Here is a 26,102-nt window from a genome sequence, read left to right as displayed (position 1 = left end):
GAGATGTATTAGATGTTCCAGTGACAAGTGTAGCATCAGAATCCATGTTTAGTATTGGTGGCAGAGTTCTCACATCTCACAGGAGTTTATTAGCTCCAGATCTTGTTGAAGCTTTGCTTTGTTTGGGTGATTGGCTGCCAGATCTCACTCTCAGTGAGAGCAATAGTTGTGTTACTGGTAAGTTTCCTTATATCTTAATATTTTACTAGCTTTACTGATAGTTGTGACTGCACTGACATTGCCACTTTTATTGGCTTATTGCACTGACATTGCTACTTTTATTGGCTTATTGCACTGACATTGCCACTTTGCCAACTTAAGTTGCTTCACTGACATCACTGTCTAACACTTTTCATTTTCCTTTCAAAATGCAGAAGTTGAGGACTAAGGAGGAATGCAGTTGGCATTGGCAGTGGAGAATTTGGAGATGGAGGAATGCATTTGCAGTTGCAGATGCAGTTGGCATCCCTTTGTCTTTTCTTTTGCAAAAACTTTGTGTTTTAAACCTGCTTTTGTGTTGTCCTATGACATACCGGTTAATACCGGAAAATTAACCGTTAGCCGATAAGTCCGACGTAACGACAATGGTTTTGGATTTTACAATTCCGTCGGCATTTAACGGATAACGGTTAACCTCTAATTTAAACGGCAAAGGTAGCGGCAGAGCCATTATTTGTTACGTTAAGTGCCGTTGACAGGCCTAATTATATGTTGTTTATGTTGGTACATGTGCTAAATGTTTCGAATGGTTGCCTTAGTCAACGAGTCCACCGCATTGATGTGTTTCCTGTTGATGTTCGAACTTTGTCTCGTGGTAGTGCGGCCGAATGACACCATCTTTTGGAAAAGTTCATGGAGCTTAAACGTTAAAAGATAAAAATAAATTAGTCTATTCAATTATTATAATTTAAAAATGGGGCAAATCCTCGTAAGATAACGGGGAAGAATATAAATAATCAATTAGTTATGTGGTTCCACAGTAAATACCAAATAGAAATGAAAATCCATTTTCCTTTCCCCGAGTTGTTCTCCCTCGAACCCTCTTTTCCCTTCATGCCATTGCTACCAAGAACCATCTTTTAACAGTAAGTGAGATGATACTTTCAATAGATTATCAAATATATGAATACCACAATCATGACGCATTTTGATCTAATATATTTATTTTGTCACGTCTCCAATCATATATCATTTGTCCCAAATTATAGTGTAATGGCACTGACTTCAAATCATGATCCATTGTTTCTTTGGTTCTGCCATGTCCCTAATGTTTGTAAAACAAGAAAAGGTTAAACTTTCAACTTTCAATTTTCAATTAGTTTAAGTGACTCTTTATAAAATGAAAGAGTACTCAAAGTGATCAAGGATGATGAGTTACCTGTTACCTTCTATAAATGAATGAAAGAAACAATTAGTTTAAGTGACTAAATTTCCCTTTAAGAAATAGTAATATTTTCACATTTCGTTTTAGACAAAAATGATATTTTCATTCCGTTTCAGAAAAAGTGATATTTTCACTTTTTTAATTTGATTTATTTTTAAGCAAAAATAAAATTGTGAAAGTGTCTCTTTTTCTGAAACAGATGTAGTATATGCTTAAAAATATCATTAGAAAAAATGCATAACCAATTATGAAATCACCACAAAGAATGCATCCATTATTTTGGTTATGCAACTACTAAAACGATGTATATGCCTCAAAAATGACATTCCTACAAAGAACGATATATAAAACGATATACAATCAAGGGTGTTTCGTTTTTCTTCGGTCAACCCTCCATATCATGGCAGCGGTGTTCTAGTGATTTTAAATGTTAAAATTAGAGACCACCCTTGGAGAAATAAAAAGTTGGGCACAAAACCCAAGTTCTTTCTTCCCTCTTCAGTATTTCCTTCCCAACTTGAAACTTTCACTCACAATAAAACGAACAAAGAATACCCGTAGCACCAGAGCTATATGTTAAGTTAAATTTTTCTCAATTTTCGAACGAAGACCATTCAGATTTATCTTGTTTCTGTTTCGATGAACACCACATGAGGTGCATAAAAATTAATAAAACTTCTAATTCTCTATTTTACAGTAAAATAGCCATAAAATATACTTTTTTCTTTATAAAAATCTAGTTTCCGCCAACCGGAAATAACCTAATCGACCTATGTGTAAATTGAATAAGTACTCGTATATTTCACGATCTTCTGCATATAATTGGATGTTTTTTTATGTCATGGATTAATTATATTTTGTAACTCCATATATATTCAAGTTGTACAAAACAACTAGTGTATTTTTCTTGATACTTTGATCATAGTATAATGACCAAATCATCGATACTAGAGACAAGTAAACAAACTTTAATTCATATGTTATGTTTCCATTAAATACTGACTTAAAAAAATAAAGATATCAATGGAACAAGTCAAGTGTGTTGTTACAGACCTGAAACGTAAAAGGTTGTCAAAAGGAAAAATTAATGGAGGCTGCTGGTATTGTTGAAGAATTTCGTTTTTCTTGATCTAGTGATCGAGGAAATTCCTAAACTGTTCCTGTCTTGCTGGCCCTGCTGTCGGTCATGCAAAAATACTGATCAACTTGTACTGTTTCTTTTACTTTTTTCTTTCACTCTTCGTACATTTGAGTTACTTATACCCTTTTCAGTTGCTACTTAGGTTGTGGAGGCTTTTCTCATCCGGGTTTGTAAGAGAAAATAGAGAGGCGTAGAGGAACATGTTGAAGTCGTAGAGAAAAAAGGGCTTTATTCGCGTTGTAAGGCTGTTAAGGTCCGGGTATTGGAATGCTTAGGCCAATTTCTAAGTGTAACGATATTCTATGTTTTTTTCGATTTCCCTGTAGATATGAGATTGAAGACGATGTTTGCATATATAGGAGGGATCCATTTACACTTTAATTCTCCACTATCTCATATTTTGGGATCCTATTTTGTGAATAAAAACCAAATGGTAATGAATTTGAAACTAAGATTTTTGGGATATATTCCTCTTGTAAAGCTCTATATGCCTACTGAAAATTAGCGCATTCCGAAATGTATAACACCATCATCTACCGTTATAAAATTCAATGGTTAAAAATATGTTGATTTGCAGCGATTCATTTTCAAAGTTGTAGATGATGATGTTATACATTTCGGAATATGCTCATTTCCGGTGAGAACGTAGATTTTTGTAAGAGGAACATATCCCTAAGATATTGGTTTCAAATTCGTAATGGTTTGATTTTTATCCACAAAACTACGTCCAATGTGTGAATAAAAGTGTGAAGAGATCCTTCCTCATATATATATATATATACTAGGTATCACCCCGGTCGTAACCTTTTTCTATTTTTTGTTGTTGTTTGGTCAGCTGGTCAGTATTCTCCCAATTTTTTTAATGATTAACAAAACTGATTAAATTATAACTATCAAATATCAAGCCTATAAGTTAGTTTGCATCCGCAACCTTTGTGTTTTGTGGTTGTGTCAAATTATCCAACGCTTACACCCCATGTCGTGAGCCCTTGAGAATACCCTGGTGTTTTATTGGTCGGGTCAAATTAGCCGGGGATTACAGCCCCGGCCGTGGCCCTTTGTGGATTTCATAGGGTTTTGTTGGTAGTGTCAAATTATTTAGGTCTGTTTCCCCTTGAGGATTCCCTAGTGTTGTATGGTTTCTTTTACACTTATGGTTTATTCTATGGTTTTAGTTTTTGTTTTTAGGGATGTCTGCGGTCCCGGTGTTTTGTTGATCATGTAATATTAGCCATGACCTATGTCATGGTCAGTGGATTAGAAAATATAAGGTCAAACATAGTTTCCAATTAAAATTAGCCAGCTAAGATTAGGTTGAGATCTGAGGAATTTAGCCTATAAAGTTCGTCGGGAACTGTGCCTTGGTGGTCAGGTCAAATTAACCTGGGCTTATAGCCTTAAGGTTAGTCGTTTTGAATTATTTAAAAATCTAAGTATATTAAGAAACTTAATCACGACAAAATTAAGGTAACCCCGACCATGTTATCCGAGCGTTTTATTGATCGAGTAAAATTAGTCGGGGCCTACAGCCCCGGTCGTGGTTTCTTATTTTTTTGGAGGGAATTTGCCGGTCTATTGTTCCGGCATTTTATCAGTCGGGTCATATTATCCGGGGCCTACAGCCCCGGACGTGCCCCTAAAATCCTTTTGAAAATTAATATTTAGTTTTAGCTTGGACGTTTTTTACTTAGAAAATTAAGTCAGATAAAAAAATCTAATTATATTAGAAAACTCAATAATGACAAAGTTAGATTATCCCGATCTTGCTATCCGATATTCGGTCGAGTCCAATTAGTCGGTATTGTACCTTAAACTTTTTGTAAATTTGCGCGTCAATTACTCTGTTGTTTCGCTGCTCCGTCAAATTAGCTGGAATTAATAGCCCGGTAACCCATAACGATGCCCATAGGAAATAAATTAGATTAGAAATCAATATAAGGAGTGGACTGGGGCAACTCTTTTATTCTTCACGTGAGTGCTAGGGGGAGCCACATTGGGAAAAATATGATTTAGTCCAAAAATCAGTCCAAATGTACAGTTTAGTCCAGTTCGAGTCAACTAGGTACAGATTAGTCCAAAAATATGGAAAGTACACTAATAACCCTCATTATTTACTATTTAAGCCAAATATTTACAATTTAGTCCATACTGACTCATGATGATGTCAGCAATTTTGAATAATATAAAAAATAATTAAAAATAATTTATCTTTTAAATCGTTTTTCCAAAATCGATAAACTTTATATATTTGGAAAGCATTTTTCGAGAGCTACAAAAAGAGTACCCATATAATTTTCATTTTTTAAAATGACTATATAATTTTCATTTTTTAAATTTTTTAATTTACATTGGTGTGTACAATTATGTACACCGCCTCAAAGATCCAAAAAATCCAGAGTCTATGATAGCCAAACTGCCACCCTAATCTGCACAGACTGAGAAAAATACCAACCACGCCAAGCTCCAGTAAGATAACATCCAGATTTGCAGAGGTAAGTTTAGCAGATAACCTGCATCGAGGACAAATCAATGAACATAAGAAATTGCGGCTTGAAAAGAAAGTGATTATCCTTTCACAAACATCCACATAAGAAAACAAAACAAGAAAACAATCAAAATAATAATTTACTCAGTTTAAGGTCATAGACACAATCCATGTGGGCATTACTTCACAAACTTAATATGGCTTCGAAAAATCCCAGTACAGTGATTCATTGCACTTTACCAAAAACGAGATTACTAACATGCACAACAGATCAATCATACTCACACCCAGACCTACTTTTTCATGAAAAGTATATTGGTGCATCAATATATTCATCCCTGTGAAACATTCCTAAAGCCGATCATTCATAGCCACAAACAAACCTACTTTTCATTGAAAATACACTGGTGCACCTATGTGTACACCCCTGTAAAACATGCATAAAATCGATCATTCATATCACACTCGGGCACACTTTTTCATGGGAATTATATAGGTGCACCAATGTGTACACCCCTGCAAAACATGCATAAAAACGATCATTCATAACCACACACAAGCCTACTTTTACATGGGAATTATAGAGGTGCACCAATACGTACACCGCTTCAAACCATGCATAAAGCTAATCATTCACAATCGCACACAAACCTATTTTTTCATGGGAGTTACTTCCCACAGGTGCACCAATATGTGCATCATTGTAAAACAAGGGAATTGTACTTTTTCATAAGATTTTCACAGGTGCACCAATATGTACACCCCTGTAAAACATGCACAACACAAATCATTCAACAATCAACAAGTGTGCAACTATATACACATTAGCTATCTACATTGTATAATTATGTACACATTAAGAATAAATATGTTATTTCATTAAACGAAGGTTGTACTTATCAAATTAATATGTACACACCTATAAAAAACCCAACACCTTGGGAGAGTATAACTTTGAAGCAAGCTCTGTAAGTAGATTAATAAGATCATTGATAAAATCTCACTGAAATCCACTAAGATATAAAATCTATCATCATTAGCATGTTAATCATTTGTGCAGTTGATATAGAATCAAATCAAACCAGAACATGACTTCTACGAAACCTTAACTGGATAAGCAACTTTTAATACTACTCCCTGAAACAATAAGGAAATGTGGCAGTTATTTTGGCACAAATAAGATGTTGAAGAACTAAGCAAACTTGCAACACTAAATGGCAAAAATTTAGCATGAGCATTGGGGATTTTTTCGTCATCGTATATTTCAGAGAAGCCTGGGAGCAACATGCAGATAATACAAAAAAATACAAAAAAAATGAACAAATAGATGTAGAAGGTGCGCACTCAACAACTAAGTTAATACTGAGTCCCTAAATTATTGAAAACCGGAAACCAACCTATTTTTTCACGGGAATTACATAGGTGCACCAATATGTACACCCATGCGAAACATGCATAAAATTGATCTTTCATAACCACACATAAACCTATTTTTTCATAGGAATTACACGGGTGCACCAATATGTACACCCCTAAAAAACATGCATATAATCGTCTACCTAGGCACCAATGATATCCATATTGGATAAACATAACATGGAAACTCAGATGGATTTGAACCATCATCCTTCTCATATATCAATGAGACATGACAATGGTGTACAACTAGTACACATCTACCAAAACCTAGAAAATGTAACTACAAAACTTGCAATATATTTGGGATACGTACAATGGTATACAACTATGTACACATCTACAAAATCCAGAAAATCCAACATACATACCCACAAAACAGGCCATTAATGAGAAAAGACAAGGTCACCAGTTTGTACACACATATAAGTTGAATCATCTATAAAACCCCCAATAAAGCTACCCATATTGAATAACATAACATAGAAACTCATATGTATTTTAACCATCGACCTACACAAACCTTGATAAGCTTGGGCGCTCTATCCTTTTAAGCTTATGAGTCCCTAAATTTGATACATATACATATAAAACCAAATTATACCTAAAATGTTTGAAGGATAACATATCATCAACCCAGATATCATGCACAACACTACTAAGGTCAATTGTACTCCAAGTAAGTTTTAGAGTTCAATTGCGAAGGTTTTTCTTATGAAGCTCACTTGAGTGCAAAATAATTTGTCTCCACTGAATTCCATAATAGAAGTCAAACAATGAAGATACTAAACTTAAAAGATAAATAAACTTACGCTAGTGATATCCACCATTTATAAATAGATTAAGCAAAAGGTAATCATCTATGTGTAGTATCCATGTTCAACAATCTTCATTAGCTGCGGCCAACTGATTCATGCATCTGCTACAAAAAAAGATTGATGTCAAAGATGTATCAAGGTCTAATACGGTTCGGTACTATTAACAATTGATAGATGTACAACTATGTACACATTAATAATCAGGATGTGTACACCAGTGTGCACTTTAACAATTAACATGTGTACAACTTTGTACACCCAGTACATGTGTACAACTATGACCACACCTGCAAGTTTGAACATGTGTACAATTATGTGCACATTACCAATCAACATATGTACAGTTATGTGCACATTAAGAATCATGTGTACCACTGTGCGCACGTTAACAATTCAAAATCAAAATCAAAAGTGTTTAGAGTATCACGTCGTATTCCAGGATCATAATTTTAAAAACAATTTTGAATCTAAATTATGTTATCCATGTCAAATTATTGTGGTACGAACATTTAAAGCTCACTATCCAAGTAAATAGACTAAGAAAAGAAATGAAAACACTGGGTAGATACATACTTTATCCGTATTATCAAAAGCTCGTACTTTTACCCAGGATACAGCCTCATCGAGACTAGCTCCAGAATCACTCATGTAAAACTTCCGAAATTTATTTATGCATACAACATAACATCACTATTCTGCATCATATTTGCATTTCAAGTGTGATGTAATTGATTAATGTTCATTAAAGTTTGTCCAAACAATTAATCCGGAATATAATAATCCAACTAATATAATATCAACCAACAAGAAATCCTTTATCTAAGTTACCTGCCCCTAAACCAAGAAGGAGATCAGTAATACCTTTGAACCTGGAAGTTTTAGATTTCAGTATCAACATGTGTATAGTACATTTATGTACACGTTAACAATAGCAGGTTTAAATTTATGTACACGCTAATAATAGGAGATGTACAACTATGTACACATTACCGAAAAATATGAAATTTCAATAGTAGTATCGTTGATGCATCTCTAATAATTAGTAAAGTCATCTCAACCACCACATGTAGTGGCAAAGAATATAGATTTATTACATTCTTCAATGCAAAGACGAAAATTTTCCAATGGAGATAATAACGGAGCTAAATTAAATTAATATTCATAAATGGCAGAAAAATAATGATACTGCAAGTTGGTGCATCCACCCACAAGGATATCAAGGACAGTTTTTAGTTTCGGTGTCAGAGCTAAAAATCAAATTAATAGAAACTAACAAGTTCTAAGCATGAGCTCATCTAAAGTATAGAACAAAAACCAAAGATTCTCAGAATGTGACTTGAGTCTTGTGAGTACCAAAACTTCAGAACCTTAAGAAATAAAATAAAATGGGAGAAGAATATTTTACACAAATTTCTCATGGTTTGTTATAAGAAAATACACCATAAATTCCTAATCTACTACCGACACATTCACAACTAAACAAGACCAGCCGAATTACAAAAAAATTAACCTGCTAATAAAAATTCAAACGAAAATTATAACAGATTCCGAGTCGAATGCTCATAAAATCAAAACCAAAAATCAAATTAGAATGAGATTTGATATAAAAATTAGGTTATTATTACTAGTACTTACGTCATGAATTGAGGAGTCAATATTTCATAGATAAGAACCAGTCCTATGAGCAGATCTGACGGAAATATAAGCGGAACAAATGACATCTTCTCCAAACGCATTAGATCCGTGCTCGGTAAATCTGTCCATGAACCAAAACAAAAATTATTTCTCTAAATCTTCAGATCTAATAAAAATGAAAAAGAGTATAAAGACTTTTTCTCTCTGTTTTTCTATGAGAGGGAGGGAGATTAACTCAAATTAAATGATAAGAACAGGTTCTCATTTTTCAAATCGCTTCCAAATGATGAAATATTCAAATTGATTTTCTAATAATTATCGATTTGGAGTTAATGCTAAAGAAAAGGAATTGACGACGATTATTTAGGTATTTCAAAGATGAATCAACTGTTGTTTGATTATCATTGAAACGACGAGATTGAAATTCCATTGAAACGACCAGATTTAGTATGTGATTTTTTTCTTCGCTCAAAGTTGTTTCCATGAAATATGAAAATAAAAACATGGAAACGGAATCACGAACTACTTTTAACTGAGGGGTATTTTTGCCCACGGAATAAACTTAAATTGGATTGAATCGTCCAGGTTAGGATTAATCCGTACAATATTTGGTATATTTGGACCTCCTAGTACTAGGATTGAGGGGAGAGGACTAAAGCGTCCCAATCCCAGTAACTTTGGGACTAAACGTCAATTCTTAGAGCCACATTTTATAACCACGCCAATTATCTGGGACAGTCTTACAACCTAAGGGCACCAGGATTTTATCTTTGGGCAACATCGTCTTTCGCACTACGGCGCTCAGTGAAAATCAAGATATGTTCTTGTAGCTGTTGGTCACAATGACGAAAGCTCAAGAAGGATCATAAAATAAACTTTAAGCTTACAATGGTGGTTGCCTAGAAAACTTAAGATATGGCTGAGATAAATTTTGAGCTTGATAGCTATTGATTTTTGATTGATCACGATTGTGATTGATTTAATGTGATTTGTCGAGTGTATATCGATCTCAAATTGGACAGAGCACCATTGGGTTTTTCAACAACTCATGCATAAACTTGAAATCTACTCACTGACAATGGATCATGACCATGTCAATCTCGAGATAAAAATCAATTGAGCACATGGCAAATAAAAAGAAACTTCAATGACGTGAAACCGTTTCCTCCATGATATCCTCAAGTTTTCCGGTATTAGAACTTCTTATGAGATAAGGAAGAATAAGATAATTTGCAACGGCAGAAAGAGAAGAGTGAGAAGAGGGTAATGTTGTCGTGTTTGTAACTTTTCAAACTTGAAATAAAAAACGTACATGGAGAGGAGTAGATATAAACTCTATTAATACCAACAATTAGGAATGGTTATGGAAACCCACGACTGGGAAGGTGTTTGTACCGTGTATAAAATACACTGAAGGCCCATTTATAAAGCCCGTTACGTCTAGCCCGTGAAAAAAGATTCCAGAAGTTTCTAGAAGACTTGTTTCCCAAGTTGCTTGCACATGAAGTTTACCTAATTAGGGTTACATAAACACTATAAATACATGTATCCTAAACCTTAAAGGGATATGGAATTTTAGGTTATCTAACCTGGAGAAAAACCTTTGTATCATCGCAATAAATAAAATATCTCTCAGTTCCTCCGTGGATGTAGGTAACACATGCCGAACCAAGTTAAATCCCTTGTCTTCTCTTTATTTTCAATATTTTTCTAGCGCTAATTCTCAATAAACATCATAAATCATCATGTTTATGCTTAAAAGTAATTTTGAGTACAAACATAAAGAATAAGGAAACTCATAGTAATTAAAGATAAGAACAAACTATATTTGCATCCCAACTAAATAAGGATTTCCAGCTATTCTAATTTGTTCCATTAAGTGGATTACTTACCTTTAACCTTTTAGAATTTAAGAATGAAAACGATATATATAGTGATGAAAATCACTATGAAAATGGTTCGCTGAATAATTGTTGCGATTCCCAAGATTTATTGGTTGCTAGCTTATTTGCGAACATGCAACAACCTTAGCTTATTTATTCTTTCTTTTATACTGGGGGTGTTAGGTTATGTAACTTAGCTCTGGGGTGTTAGGTTAGGTAATGCAAGTTAGGAATTCGGGTACAAACAAGATTTGGAAATCTCATCGACTTACTAAGGTCAGCTGGTAATTAAGTTTAGTAAATATTAGGTAATAACGATTTATTAATTAAATTTAAAAATACATGAAGTTTTTCCTTTTTTTTTTTTCAAATGCGTTTGGAATTTTTAAGTTATGGAAGCTCAGCCGGATCAGGAAATCAACGATTCTCATACGTCTATATACAACACATAACCGACCGATCCGTGCCATGGAATAACGAAATCGATGGTCGGATTTGTAAGGCCACACACACAACACTTCTTTTTATAATATAGATATATGTCGAAAATGATTTACATCCCGCGAATTGTATCAATGTAGACAGAAGGGTGGGACCCACACTAAAGCACCCCTGCTAAACCGCCGTGTCATAAGGGGACCATTCCCTTTCTCTCTTGAGGTACAACCCGCGGGATGTATATCACTTCCGTGTGTATATATATATACGGAATGTTTAACGCGGTCGTGGTGTGCTTAGTATGTGTCCTTGCTTTGACGTGTCCCTCACGCTGCACAAAAAAAGTACGAAGGAACAAACTCAATACATAAAATCCCATTATCCTAATATGCTCAAATTACGAAAATTTTCATCTCTCCAAAAACTCCACTAAAGTCTGAAACCCTAGCCGCCTGAGATTTTTTCGCTCCGTTGGAGCGAATTTGAGCGGGAAAATCTCATCTAATCTTTTGCCTCTGCTATTTTTAGTCTTTATGATTTGTTTGAAACGATTCATCGGTGTTTTGGGTTCGAATCTAGCTTGTTTGGATTAAACTTTTACTGTTTTTTTCTTCATCTGAATCTCTATTGTTAGTCTTTAGATTTGTTATTAGTATTATTAATTGGGCTCCTGATCATCATCAATTTCTCCTAGTCTTCTTTAATTGTTCTAGGTTTAATCTTAAATTTCGTTCTTGTTTTACTCTAGGGTTATGTTTCTGGGAACTTGATTAATCTGTTGGATTTTAATTTTTAAAGTGTGTATTGTTCAAATTGGTATCTCATTTCTGGGATCTGGAAGTTTCATCAAGTTCTTCTCAAGTTATTGCTGATTTTTTCAGTGTGGAGGTACAAGCTTTTAAATCAAAGGAGTACTCAGTAAACACACATCCAAAAAACATCATCAAGGTTCCCCAAAAAAGCATCTTCAGGCTTCATGACTCCAATTATGATTAACTCTGCAGCAGCAACTGAGACACCTATACCAAAGACACCAGCAACAAGATATTCAAAGACACCAGCAGCAAGACATTAACAGAAAATACCAGCAGTAGAAAAATTTACAAGACCGAGTCAGAAGAAGACCCAAACCGACGCATACTGATTTCGTCACATGAAAACCGAATTAAGTGATCCCGGTTACATTTGTTACTGTTACTATAAAATCATTGATAATGGGTTGGATTTATGGATCCTGGTTTACCTATGGCATCACTATGATTTTGATAAAACCCTTGAGAAATGGTTTTATTCACGAATCCTGACATTTCTATTGATTATAGAATTGTTATTTGAGATGGATGTGTTACTTTTGATCCAACCAAGACCATTTAAACTAGTTATGTTACTTTGGAATCGAGTAGGAATAGTAGGAAACTTTTTTCCAGAATTGTTCTAGTAATTCTCTTGTAAAGTTTCTTCATTATCCCTGTTGTCTGTTTGAATATCCCTGTTACTTGTTTAAGTTCTTCATATCTGCTGGAAACTTCCGAGTTAGTCCCGTAATCGATCTCGATCATGAATCGGAGAATGGCGATGAATACTTTGAGGCTTGCCTCTTTTTAGGAATTTTTTTCTTCGTAAAGTCCCTCGACGTATGAGGCAGACCATATGTCACTTAATATCCATGTACATCGTTTATTATGTTGCTCCACGTTTCCAGATAGGCATTATCATTCGACAAAAACGAAAGCCAATCTAAAGACCATTTGATCCATATAGTGGTTGGTATCTATATTGATCCGTTCATCCTGGAAAAAACGTCCCTCTCATTCCCACTTGACTTTCAATGGATTTTCAGAATATCCATCTATCTGCCATTTTACCAATAAATTTTAGGCGGCCAAAAACAACATTTGAAGCACAGTCTGCTGCACGATTATGTGTTTTACGAAGCTCAATTCCAGACCGAGACTGTGTTCGTGGGGAGAAAAAGCTATGGGTGTCAATAGGCACATGATCACCTTAAACTGAAGTGAACCGAACTTGTCGGTTCCGGTTCTTAAAATCATATCCATTAGCAATTTTAATAGCTGATGGGTAGAATCGTCAGCTTTTGGTTCCTAATCAGGTATATATCTAAGGGAACATTATTTAAATATCCTTATTATAGGGCCCTTCCAAAATATCCTTATCAACTAATACAAATATCCTTAGGGTTGTAATTTTACCAAAATAACCCCCAAATAAATATAAACATTCAGGAGAAAAAGTAACGGTGCGATCAGTTTCATTTATTTCTCTTCTTCTCTCACTCTCTTTCCTCTTTCTGAAACCAGATCGGAACCGAAAAAAACCACTGAACGAATCGACTACAAAATCCCCAAAAAAACTGAAAGGAAACAAATCAAATCAGAAAAACGAAGTAGAATAGATAGAGAAGTAGATTAGTTCAGAGATTTTGGAAAAATCAAATTACAAAAATGAAGGAACATATCAAAAATAATTCAAAATCTAACAGCAACATCATTTTCAGTTTGATTCTGTGTTTAACGAAGGTAATCAAAAAATTCTGTGTTTGAATTTCACTTGATTTCAATTTATAGATGCATGTTACAATTCTGTGTTTGAATTTCACTTGATTGAATTTCACTTGATTTCAATTCATAGATGCATGTTACAATTTTTTTGAATTTAAGTTTGAATTTCACTTGATTTCAATTAAGTTTTGTATTAGTCTTCTGATGCATACGTTGTTGCAGTTGTCGGTAAAAAAAAATGCATGTCACAATTTGTTTGAATTGCTTAGTTATGGCGTCATTTCTGTCATGAAACATAATTGAAACAGTTATCTTAATGTCCAGTATAAAAAACTTATTAGGTATCTAGAATTTATTTCTATTTTGAAGATCTTTGCTTGGCAGCGTTTTCAAAAGCTTAATTGTATGAGTTCCATTAGAAGCTTTGAAAGTTTGGATTCGGATTTATATATGAAATGGATAAATGTTGCCACTAAGGAATATGGTAAAGCAAAGAAACCTCTTTATATTGTACATTTGAATTTACAGTAAGGATAGTCATTTCGCTCAATTTAGTGATGCTCTAATAAGATTAAGACATGCAAATTGCACCATTGCATTTGACTGCGTGCTGTCTTAGTTTATAGGCTTATATTAATTGCGTTGATTACTGGTTTTCACCATCTTTCTCCAGCTTGAATATTTTCTTATGAGAGCTGATGGAGGGTGATAGGATGGGATAGTTGGTTCTATAGTACTAGTGGAAGAAAAACGTTTGCATTACCCGGAAGCATGAGAAAAGCGCGCAACATTTTTTTGGTCGGATATGTTGCAAATGCATGTGGGATCTTCCCTAAGAATATAAAGCAGGACACAAGAGTTCAGGATATCACTTTCCGTTTTCTCTTTTACAATTGGTAGTACGGTAGTAGTTCACGATACTAGTAACTCCTAAATATACTACTACTTGAATTATTTTGACTCGACTTCAAATTCATTTCAGTTCGGGAATTTTTGTACTTTATCTTGTTTCTGTTCTACTATGTAGTGCCTAGTTTGCATCACCAATTCTAATTTTTTGTATCACCAATTCTAATTACTAGGTTTTAGTTTCAAGTTATTGGTTGAATTAGTGTTCCAAAGTCCTTGATTATGGTGTGGGTTTCAGTTTCAAGTTATAACTTCTATTCAGTTCAGCTAATTGTATTGGAATTGCTGGATTTTCAGGGAGTCCCGGGGATCCCGTGTACAGTTTGAAGCATGTTGTGCCTAGACTATCTGAGCTCCTTGGATTCAAGCTGAGTTCTCCTTAACCTTAACCTCAGCTGGTCTAGTTCATGGAATTTGTACCTTGTTAATGTTTTATTTAGCATTGGCATGCTTACCAGTTTGAAATGGAAAATGGATGTGCGGGGAATAAACTTAAGAGTTTGGTTGCTGGAATTCCAAACGGAGGTGTTTTTCTCCTTAAAAGGAGAATTGATCAATGACCTCGAGATTTCCAGGAACCTAGCATTTGTTGCTGACCTCTATGTTAATGATTGTTTTCTGAATGATGACAGAACCGATTCTTGCGTAGTCGGAGTCTCTAAGTTCTTACGACCATCTGTGGCAGGATTCCTTGTATAAAAGGTATGCCATTTCATTTTATCAGTGTACCTAATATATTTTGACAGAATCCATCATCTCTGTTTATAGTTGATCTAGTTGCCTCAGGATTTTGGAGACTAGGTTACTTCATTTGTTTTAGCAACTTTTTCATAATGCACAGTATTTTGTTGGAACCAACTTGAGCTATTTTTCTCCATTTGTTTGCTTGGGAACAATAGTTTAAATATATAGTTTTTTCCATTTTCGTTCTTGGACTCAAGACTTTGGGGACAACTTGAGAAAGTTGCTTTCACTTTTGGAGGTAACTTGAGCTAGTTGATTCCTATTTGGAGGAAACTTTACCCAGTTGGATCCAGATTCATAGGAAACTTGATCTAGTTGTCCCTATCTTTTTAACAAGCATGTAACATTATCTTTATACATACGTCTTAGAGTAGTTGCGACGAATCTGTGGTGCAATGGTAGCATGACTAACATCGTGTCAGAGGATGTGTGTTCGACTCACTCCAGGTTCACTCATTTGTGTATGTTTTTTTTGTGCTTTTTGGAGACAAATTTGTGCTAGATGCCTTCATATTTAGAGACAACTTGAACAAGATGCCTTCAGATTTGAAGACAACTTGTGCTAGTTGCTTCCAAATTCGGAGACAACTTGGGCTAGTTGGCTTCATTTTTTTAACAACTTGTTCATATATAGTTTTTTGTTGGAGACAACTTGTCCAGATATAGTTTTTTATTGGAGACAATTCTGAAGACAACTTCACAGGTTCATGTGTTCCAGATTTTGGGAACAACTTCACCAAGGTGCTTCAAATAATGGAGACAACTTTTTCTAGTTTCTTCCACCTTTGGAGACAACTTGAGCAAGTTGCTACCACCTTTGAAGACAACTTGTGGTAGTTGCTTCCATTTCTGAAGATGAATTTTAGTAGTTGCTTCCACTTGAAACATCTTTCAGTCACTCACTTTGTCTTTATTTTAAACTTTTCTTGTTTATTTTTTCTTTGCAGGGATATTCTAGTTGCATTTGGAGTTGTTCCTGGTGAATATGGTGATATTTGGCGTTGGTTTCTGAATAATTTGAAGACAATCCTCAATGTTTGATCGTCCATTGACCATCATACCGTAGGAAGCCACGGATTTCATACTCCCATAGGATTATGTTCAACTTCCAATAATTTTTTCTTATGTTTTGGTTTTCCAGTTGTTACTTCTGTAAACTTGTTATGTTGGTTTTGCATTTCTGTCAGTTTTCTTTTTATTGAACTTGTTATTGTTATATTATATTTATTCTAAAAATTTTTTATTCAACTTGCTATGTTTTATGAATGTTCTTCTTGTTTAAATTTTGTTTTTTTTGCAAGTTATACTGGTTTGTCTCCATATTTTTTTGGGGAAAACTTGTTACAGGTACCACCAAATTAAAACCAACTTAAGTAAGTTATCCCCAGTTTGGAGCCAACTTAATGCAAGTTGCCTCAATTTTTGGAGACAACTTGTGCCAGTTGCTTTCAAATGCAAAGACAACTTGTACTAGTTGTGTCATTTTTTTTTCCATGACTTATTATATTTTATCCATCTCTTTTTAGCTTTTGGTACCTGTAATCATATAACAATATTGTTTGTATTTTACCTATCTCCTTTTAGCTTTTGGTACCTGGAATCATATAACAGTATTGTACCTGCAATCATTCATCTAAAACCATTCAGTCATTCATGTTAACAATTCATGTTTACATCTAAATACTTGGTCATTCATGTTAAAAACCATTTCCGTATATTATAACTGATACAAACAATATTGTATCTATAATATTATAACTAAACAAACAATATTGTATAATACAGTAATATTATAACAAACACAAACAATCTAGCTTTCATCCAAACACGTATTTGTTTGTTTCTGAAACTTCCATTCGTCAGTCGTATTGAAGATGCGAAACGCCATCTTGGTCATTTTCTTTTTTACTTTAGCAACAACTTCGTCGTGGCTCACTTTCATTAGACAGTAAAAGTTAATCTCTGCGACAACCATATTTACCTAACAAAAAAAGAAACTCAGTAAATTGCAAAGGATAATAAGATACAAGTTGCCTCCATAGAATGAAAGCAACCACCACAGGTTGTTTGGAGAAAATAATATACAAGTTGCTTCCATAGAATTGAAAGAAACCGACCAAAGTTGTTTCCACAACTAGAAGCAACTACCATAGGTTGTTAAGAGAAAGTATTGAAAGCAACCAACCCAAGTTGTTTCCACAACTAGAAGCAACTACCACAAGTTTTTTTGAGAATTGAAAGAAAACTTGGACAAGTTGTCATGAGATTCAATATTTGTTTTCAGTAACAATGACATTCAATATAAACATCTTGACAAGCTACATTGCTTGTATTCACTAACATAATGTAATCAGGTTGAACTACTAAATTGTAACCTACAACATGTCCTGAGATTGAATATGTGATTCAGCATGTCCCGTAGCTTAAAATCTGGTCATGACGCAAATCACTCGGGGCTACGCCCCTCGTGAGAAGTATATCAAGGCGAACGGTGATTTATAAGCTTCAAAATCTACATTGCATGAATTCACTAAACAATTATATATAGGTTGAACTACTAAATTGATTGATCATAAAAACCAGTAACAATATGACCTAACAAGTTCAACTACTACATTGTTCTATAACCATTACAATTTGTCTTATACCCTGGTCATCATAAATCATGGTTACTTGAAAAACCATATTCAATTTCACTTATATCAAAAATCATAATCATAAATTGAAAAAATATAAAACAAAATGTACAAACATGCCAAATTCATGGTTAATCAAATACAATATGAACATCAATATGTACACTACATGATTCGGGAAAAAAGTAAAATTAAGAAAGTGTGTCTTACCCGTTTTCGAGATTGAACTTGAACAAGTCAAATAATTAGAAGAAATCAAATCAAATAGTGAATCGAGATTCGGAAGATCTCTGCAATGAAATCAACGCTAAAGAAGACTGAGGTAGATCTTCAGATTCAATGATTCATCCACAACTTCTGATTTGAGTTGAAAAATAGATTTCTCTGAGTAAAATAGATTGCTAATTCAAACGCCAAACAACTACAAACTTTAGGTTCTGGTTGAAAAACAACTATTCAGAACAGATGTTTTATGATTCGATGAAGAACAAATTCAGTTTTAAATCATGAATTTATAATCAGATTCAGCTAATAAATATGATGAAGAAGAAGTGACAGATTCAGAATGATTTCAAACAAAGAAGAACAAACAATCTTCAACGAATTTCAAATTGCATGTTCAATTGGAGATTCAAATCTGCTCTGCCCGTGCTTTATAATTTATCTCTCTCAATTCTTCTATCAAAAAAACATAAGAAACTAAACCTATTACGTTCGGACATATTAAATGTTGTGGAGGTCAAAACCGGGCTTTAAAACGTTGATAGATATTCAGCCCCTTGCATATATGCCCCTGAAGGGTGTTCGTGCAAAGCCCATGGATATAGGGGCATAAATAACATTCCCACTATCTAGGGGGTACACTCCGGGTAATGGGTACCCCAATATAAGTGTAATTGTTTTAGAGAAAATTTTAGTACCATTGTTTATTAGTAGGAATTTATTTGGAAAAAATAGCATATAAGAAAAGTATCATGATAAAAAAAATAAAAGAAAAAAACACACTTTTTGTGAGTCGGAAGAAATTTAATTTTTGATATTCTAAAGTTGACAATTAATATAATTTTTCAGGTGGATTGCATTCCAACGATGTGTATGATTTCTTTAAGTAATAAGGTTCGTCTTTTTGGGAATTTTTGTTCCATGCTTCGATTCTTGTGGTTAGCCATAGTATAAGTTTAATCTATTTTATTTTTTATAATGATTTTCTTTTATTAGCGGATTTTTTTATTATTAGTTATAGTTTGTTCCTTAATCCAAATAATTCTTCCTTAGTTTTTTAATGCAGTGAGATCTGAGGAGGAGAGGAATAAAGGGGAGGGAGATAACAGAAACAATGAGTTTCTCAATTATTTCATTTATGATCAAGAGTTGATTGACTTACCTCTTATTGGTGTAGCTTTTACAAGGTCAGATATGCATAGTAACCCTTTGCTTTGCAGGTTGGATAGATTTTTACTTAGTGTGGATTTGGATGGTGTTTTTCCAGATGCTATTCAAGTTGTACTAACAAGAGTCATCTCAGATCACAAGCCATTAATGATGGATACAAAGCAAAATGTGAGGTCTAAACCTTACTTTAAGTTTGAAAATTCTAGGATTTTTCATAAACAATTTGTTAAGAAGGTACATGATTGGTGGGATTTAATGAATTTTCAAGGGCAGGCAAGTTATGTCTTCTTTAAAAAGCTTCAAAACTTGAATTTTTTTTTTGAAATATTGGAGTCAGGAGGAATTTGGGTATAGTAAAATACAGAAAAAGGAGCTGACAGAGAAGATTGGTTTGTTAGTTTGATTTATTGGAGGAATCTTATCCTTTGGATGATTCTCAGTTTGAAGAGAGAACTGAATGTTGTTTGAAGTTGAAGCAAATTGAAGCTCAGGAGGCTAGGAAATGGTTTACAAAAGCCAAAAAAAAAGATTTTAAATGGGGTGATTTTAATACTGCTTAATTTCATAGAATTGCAAGTGCAGGGAGGAAGAGGAACACAATTGAAAAATTGGAGGTTGATGGTGTGGAAACTTTTGATCAGGATGCTATTAAATTGGAAATGAGAAGTTATTATTCAAATTTATTTACTGAACAAAATGAATTTGGATTTACTTTAGACAGGTTGGAGTTTCCTTGTTTGAATGATGCTGAGAAGGATTGGATGGAGAGGGAGTTCACAGAACAAGAGGTGTTTGGAGTCATTAAACATGCTGGAACCAACAAATCTCCAGGGGTCAGATGGCTTTTCAATGGAGTTCTATAAAGTGTGCTGGCATATAATCAATAAAGAATTTATGAATTTGATGGGGGAATTTTACAGGTACGGAAGTTTGGATTGGAGAATAAATTTTTCTTTTTTGTCTTTGATTCCTAAAAAAGAAGATTTTATCTTAAGTACTTGTAAACAGATTAAAGACTTTGATGTTTAAGTTGGTGTCAGATTATCAAGTAGCTTTCATTAAGAACAAACAAATTCTGGATGGGGTTTTAATTGCTAGTGAGTGTATAGGTAACAGATTGAAGAAGAAAAAGACAGGAATTTTTTGTAAGATTGATATGGAGAAGGAATTTGATCATGTGAAATGGAAAACATTAATTTGTATTATTGAGAAACATGGATTTGGGAGAAGGTGGATATCTTGGATTAAATGATGTATTTCAACATAAAATATTTATGTTTTGGTTAATAGTAGCTCAACTGAAAAATTTAAACCATCAAAAGGCTTGAGGCAAGGAGATTCTTTATCTCCTTTTTTTTTTGTTGGTGGTGGAGGTTTAATCTAAATTGGTTAGTGATGCCGTTGTTAGGTATCAGTTAGATGGATTTCAAGTGATAGAAGATGAGATTAATATTTCACATCTGCAATTTGCAGATGATATACATTGATATTCCTTGATGCTGATATAGAGGTGTATATGGGGAAAAAGGATGTGCTGGTTTTTACGGAATTGAGGAGATGACCGTGCGGAGAAGACTCCTTGAACCGAGAAAATGCTCAAACTCACACAGATGCACTGCAAGAAGGGAGTGCTTTAAGTTCGAGAGATCAATCTGTAAGACTCCATCCTAAACCAAGACAATGGCCGTTCCATAGTCAACTCGGTCACAAGAGAGGATGAGTTGATCTGTAGGAGGGAACATGAGAAATATGTGAGATCAATGGTGATCGATATTGTAAGTGTATTGTGTATTCTGTATAAGAAAGTTCTGAATGATTGAATTTACTCAGTTGAGAGTGATTGCTCATACGATGAGTTCGTGTAGACGAAAGATTGTCTGTGTGAACTTGTCAAAAAATTCTTCTTTTCCTCAATCAGGATTCAGAGGCTTTTTATATTGCCGAATTGAAAACACCATGATCCCATGAAGTGTGACAGTTGCTGAAGTTAAAGAGTGGGGAAGTGAAAGATCGTGTTGAGCCCAGTTGCTCATCATGCAGAGACTTGGTTACCTTTCCACCCACTACTACACTAACTTCTTCAACTGATTGCACGACTTGCTCACATTCTCATCGTGTATTTGAACACATGTGACGTAGACCGCCAGACCAAAACCCTAGTTAATATCCCCCCATGTTACACGATTGATGTCTCGTGAATGTGCAGTCAATTGCTGACTTTATAGGACGATGAGTCCTTGCTGAGTTGAACATAATTTGCAAATGTTCTGAGACTCATGAGTTGAACACGTCTGTTGAGACGAAGATATTATGTGATTTTTAAGTTGATAAAATATTGCTTGTACGAGCAAATGTTGCTCGTTTGATAAACTACTGAACATTAATAGTCAATATCATGGACTGAGCAAGTATTGCTCACATGATGATTTATTAAATATTGATAGCCGGACCAATATTCATGGAATGAGAAAATGTTGGTCATTTGAGAAAATATTGATAGTTTAACCAATATTCATGGTCTGAGCAAATATTGCTAGTCTGAACAAATATTGCTCATCTGAGCAAATGATGCTCTGATGAATTGTAGAATATTAATGGCCGAAATAATATTCTTTGGTGTGAGAAAATATTGCTCGTCTAAGCAAGTATTGATCATATGATGAATTATTGAATATTGATAGTTAAACCAATATTCATGGTTTAAGCAAATAGTGCTCATCTGAGCAAATGTTGCACATTTGATGGAAATGCTAATTTAAAATGCTGGCATCTGAGCCGCCCATAATTATTTAAGTGTTGATCACGGGATCAACGCAAAATTATTAGTGTTTTAATATGCTCAGAATTGTGTGTTTGCAGAGCTCTGGATTCGAAACCCTAATTTTAATCAATTGTTGAATTGATGATTTTATTGAAAATCATTTGTGAAATGAAAATGAAGGAGGGACCAGATACACGGGATGAGGAATCGACCATTCTACGTCCATATGCTCAAGTGAGCAAAATACCAGAGTCTCATGAAGACCAGTTGGTGAAAGAATGATTAAATGCTGGTTTAATCATTTATTAAAATAGTGCTAGTGTGAGCGTTAGGTAGTAAAACCTGGAGATATGAGGGACCGACCAAGGAGGCATGAGACCATCCCTTGGTGGTCATGGGACCAGCTGATGGTCATGTGAGCAAGATCTAAGCTGTTTGAGAAGAGTTTGGACCCAGTATGAGCAATTGAGAAAATTAGGTCAAAATCATTAAAACATGTGGGACCGGCTATTTGCAAGCCTAAGGGCCAGCCTTGGTCGGTCAAGGAGACATGCCCGCGTCACCATAATGTCCATATCTCAGTCCTGAGAGTTTTGATATTTTCCGGTGTGCGGTTGAGCAACATTTTGATAAAATATGAAGAAATCATGGATTTTTGATAAAACCGGGAAACTTCATGAGATGAAGGAATAAAATTATAAAATAATGAAATAATCATGTAGTGTGGGACCGGCTAGGCCAAGGCATGGCCAGCCGGCTTAGGAGCCGGTCCCAAGGCACTTTTTTCCTAATTTATAATATTTTGATGATTTTAGGGAAATATCACAAAATCAAGAAATTTGTTGAAACCAAGGAATTTGTTGAAATCAAGAAGTTTCCATGGGATGAGGAAACATAAAATATTAATAATAATAAAATAAAAGGACGTGTGGGACCGTCTAGGGCATGGCTGGCCGGCTATGGCCCGTCCCACGGGTTTCCCTAATTTTATATTATTTTTCATTAACTTAGTGAAATTTCATTAATCCAAGGAGTTTGCTGAAACTAGGGAATTTCCTTGAAGTGGAGGAGTTTCCAAAAGATGAGAAAACAAATAATATTAAAATAATAAGACAAGGACGTGTGGGGCCGGCAACGGCTAAGGCATGGCCGGCCGGCCCGTGAGCCCATGCGTCCCGTGTGTTTTTCTCCCTAATTTATATAATTTCATGAGTTTAAGGAAATATCATGAAACCAGAGAATTTTCATGGGATCAGAGAAAAATAATAAAATATGATAAAATATAATTTTGGGCGTGGGATTGGTCACGGCGTGACTGGCCGGCCGGTGAGCCCAGTCCCCTAGCGCCTTTGCTAATATTTTATTATTATTGTTGTTTTCCTTTCTATTTTTCGTAGGTTCATCGTTCCTTCGTATTTTGGAATGTTCGTTTGCGCATTCAGGTGCTCGTTTGTGCATTATTGCTGAGTACACTTGCACCATTTTGGTAGGGTCTTACTCGAGAGATTCTCAAATGCCCGTACATTGAATATTTATCACTAACCCATGGAATTCTGCTGGAAGAACCACAAATTGAAGTGACAAAATATTATGAAGAATCGTAGAATGTTGTTGAATATTCACGATTACAGACAATTAACTGATGGCTCTATACTAGCAGGCATGCTGTCTAGGAGCATTAATTATATGAGAAACATGAGCTTGTTCAGACGTCACATTTCCTTTATATAGTCAGGGAACACTTTGTTGTTTCCTGAAGACGTTGTTGCTCTATACTAGCAGGCATGCTGTCTAGGAGCCGTCCAATCTTTCGATTCTATATAGAAATAATTACTGAAATTGTTCTGTATTCATGAGATGCGCCATTGCCTCAGCTGAGAGACCACACATCTACATATACTCTGAGAGACAACATTCTCGGTCAGAGATTTTGCGGCATGAGATTCCATGCTTTCAACGAGAGACATGAGCCTCAATACTCAGCTGATAGCTGGATCAAGAGCATTACAATTATGGTTTTACGATTTTAGCCCTTGTTGAAAATCCACCATCTACATTAAGTCCCCTGCTTAGTGAGGGACAGTCATGTGTCCTCACTCAGCACTGAATGGTGATTTTCTAGTTTCAAACAAAATAAGTAATTGAACTTAGTCGTAAGATAAGACGTTACCGGATTTTGACTGAATGAGCAAACCATGGCTTGAATGAAAATACAGTGGCATAATAGAGCGTCATCCAATGAGTATAAGTTGGTGTAGAACCGCTGATTTGGATGGTGGAATCTTGGTCGGTTTAGGATTCGTGGGCCGGGTCCAAATAAGGAAATCCTCGTGGAATTAGGTTTTTGGAAATAAAATTAATATAAAAGGGAGTTAATTTCTTCTTTTTTTTTATTCTTTTTCACCTAGGACCGACCACCACCTTCATCCCCTCCTCTTCTTCACGCCGTCAGCAGGGAGGAATTTTTTCGCTGGAGCTCTCGTCGTCACCGGCCGTCCGATCACCGTCCGGACAGTTTCCGGCCTGCTCCGACAAGTAGTTTTTTTTCTTTTTTTTTGCTTGATGATCTCATGAGTTGTTCATACTTTGATCATATTAAAATTTTATACATGTGTATACATGAGTATGAGTTTTGTTGAAAACCCTTGTTTTTAGTTTTGGTTAATCAAATCCTATTTCATTGGGACACTGTGATACATATGTGGCTTTGTCTCAAGTTTTGTACATCTCTTTTCCCCTTAATATAACCTTTTCTTTTCAAAAAAAAAAAGTTTGTTCATTAATTAAAAATTACTTTTTCTTAGTTTTGGTAAATTTCCTAGGTAAGGTGATTTTCTATTTATCGTTTTCAATTGTTTATATTCTCATAGAAGTATATAATACACAATTGAAGAAAAATCGATTTGATTCACTTGAATCAATTCATGAACATTACATCCACGGTTTGCAAAAGATTGCATTCCTTATTATATAAATGTATTAGTTCATGATACAACCGATTATAGAACCTAAATCACTCAAGTATGATAACGGGTACACATACTTACGTAGTCGGACTTAGATTGTGTCCGACAGTATGCGAACGGGTACGCATACTATCATACATCCAAAACAACAGTTGAATTAATACTCGTACGGGTACGCATACAATAGTTCCCGGACTTCAACTGAGTTCGCCAGTATGCATACGTGTACGCATACCAAGGCTCCCGGACTTTACCTGAGCTTTCCAGTACGCATACGTGTATGCATACTATACTGGTCTTGGATCAACATATATACAAGTGCACATATTATGTCTATAATCTAATTATGGTTAAGTGTTCTGAATTCTATTTCAATTATTAAAACTTTCTTAGAGGATGACAACAGTTGTTTTCACAAACCATTAGCATAGAAGCAATTTTCAATTTATTGAAATAATCAATACGAAACATTCCAGGTATACATAAAATGATTATCTCACACAAATCATGTAAGATGTAACCAGGAAATTTTCACATGATCATCTTTTTACTTGCGTCAAGAATATAAGATGAAATTGGTTAAAGCGAAAGATTACCAACACATATTTCGAGAAATATGTAAGCGAGTTAAACTCAGATCAAAATATCAAATGTATATAATCGAATACTATATAATAATACGACTTTTGTCTCAAGAAGGAAGATAGAGTATAAATAGACTTTATAAGTGATAGATGAGTTTCAGTCTCCACATACCTTTTGTTGAAGAAGTTCCACAAACTCTCATTAGTAGTTCTTTGTCTTCAATCAATGAATGTTGTGAAGTCTAAAGCTCAACTAAACAATCTGTCCAAGTACGAGACACTATAAGTAGACCAGAAATCAAGAATCATAATTTTGATCACTTAACTTGACAAACAAGCTTGAGATAACAACATTTGCGAGTTCGACCGAGCAGCGCTCTAACAGTCTCTC

At 34.7% G+C, this 26,102-nt stretch overlaps 2 long non-coding RNA genes and 1 other non-coding gene across 3 annotated transcripts; 1 reads left to right on the top strand and 2 right to left on the bottom strand.

The window, feature by feature from the left end:
- Positions 1–4,863: 4,863 nt before the first annotated feature.
- On the bottom strand, positions 4,864–9,365 carry LOC113317891. Its single transcript, XR_003344087.1, has 4 exons — positions 9,115–9,365; positions 8,880–9,000; positions 7,239–7,345; positions 4,864–5,035 (listed from the first exon to the last, which is right to left on the bottom strand). It is a non-coding gene; the product is annotated as an uncharacterized LOC113317891 (long non-coding RNA).
- Positions 6,162–6,301, bottom strand: LOC113319906. The gene has a single exon (XR_003345878.1). It is a non-coding gene; the product is annotated as a small nucleolar RNA snoR134 (small nucleolar RNA).
- A 5,563-nt stretch (positions 9,366–14,928) lies between the features above and the next one.
- LOC113317392 lies at positions 14,929–16,519 on the top strand. The gene is made up of 3 exons (XR_003343491.1): positions 14,929–15,330; positions 16,076–16,205; positions 16,320–16,519. It is a non-coding gene; the product is annotated as an uncharacterized LOC113317392 (long non-coding RNA).
- Positions 16,520–26,102: the final 9,583 nt, after the last annotated feature.

This window comes from Papaver somniferum, chromosome 10 (genome assembly GCF_003573695.1).
Source record: "Papaver somniferum cultivar HN1 chromosome 10, ASM357369v1, whole genome shotgun sequence".
NCBI classification, from domain to species: Eukaryota; Viridiplantae; Streptophyta; class Magnoliopsida; order Ranunculales; family Papaveraceae; genus Papaver; species Papaver somniferum.
Note: the sequence above shows the minus strand (reverse complement) of the source record. Positions and strands in the feature narration are given on the sequence as shown.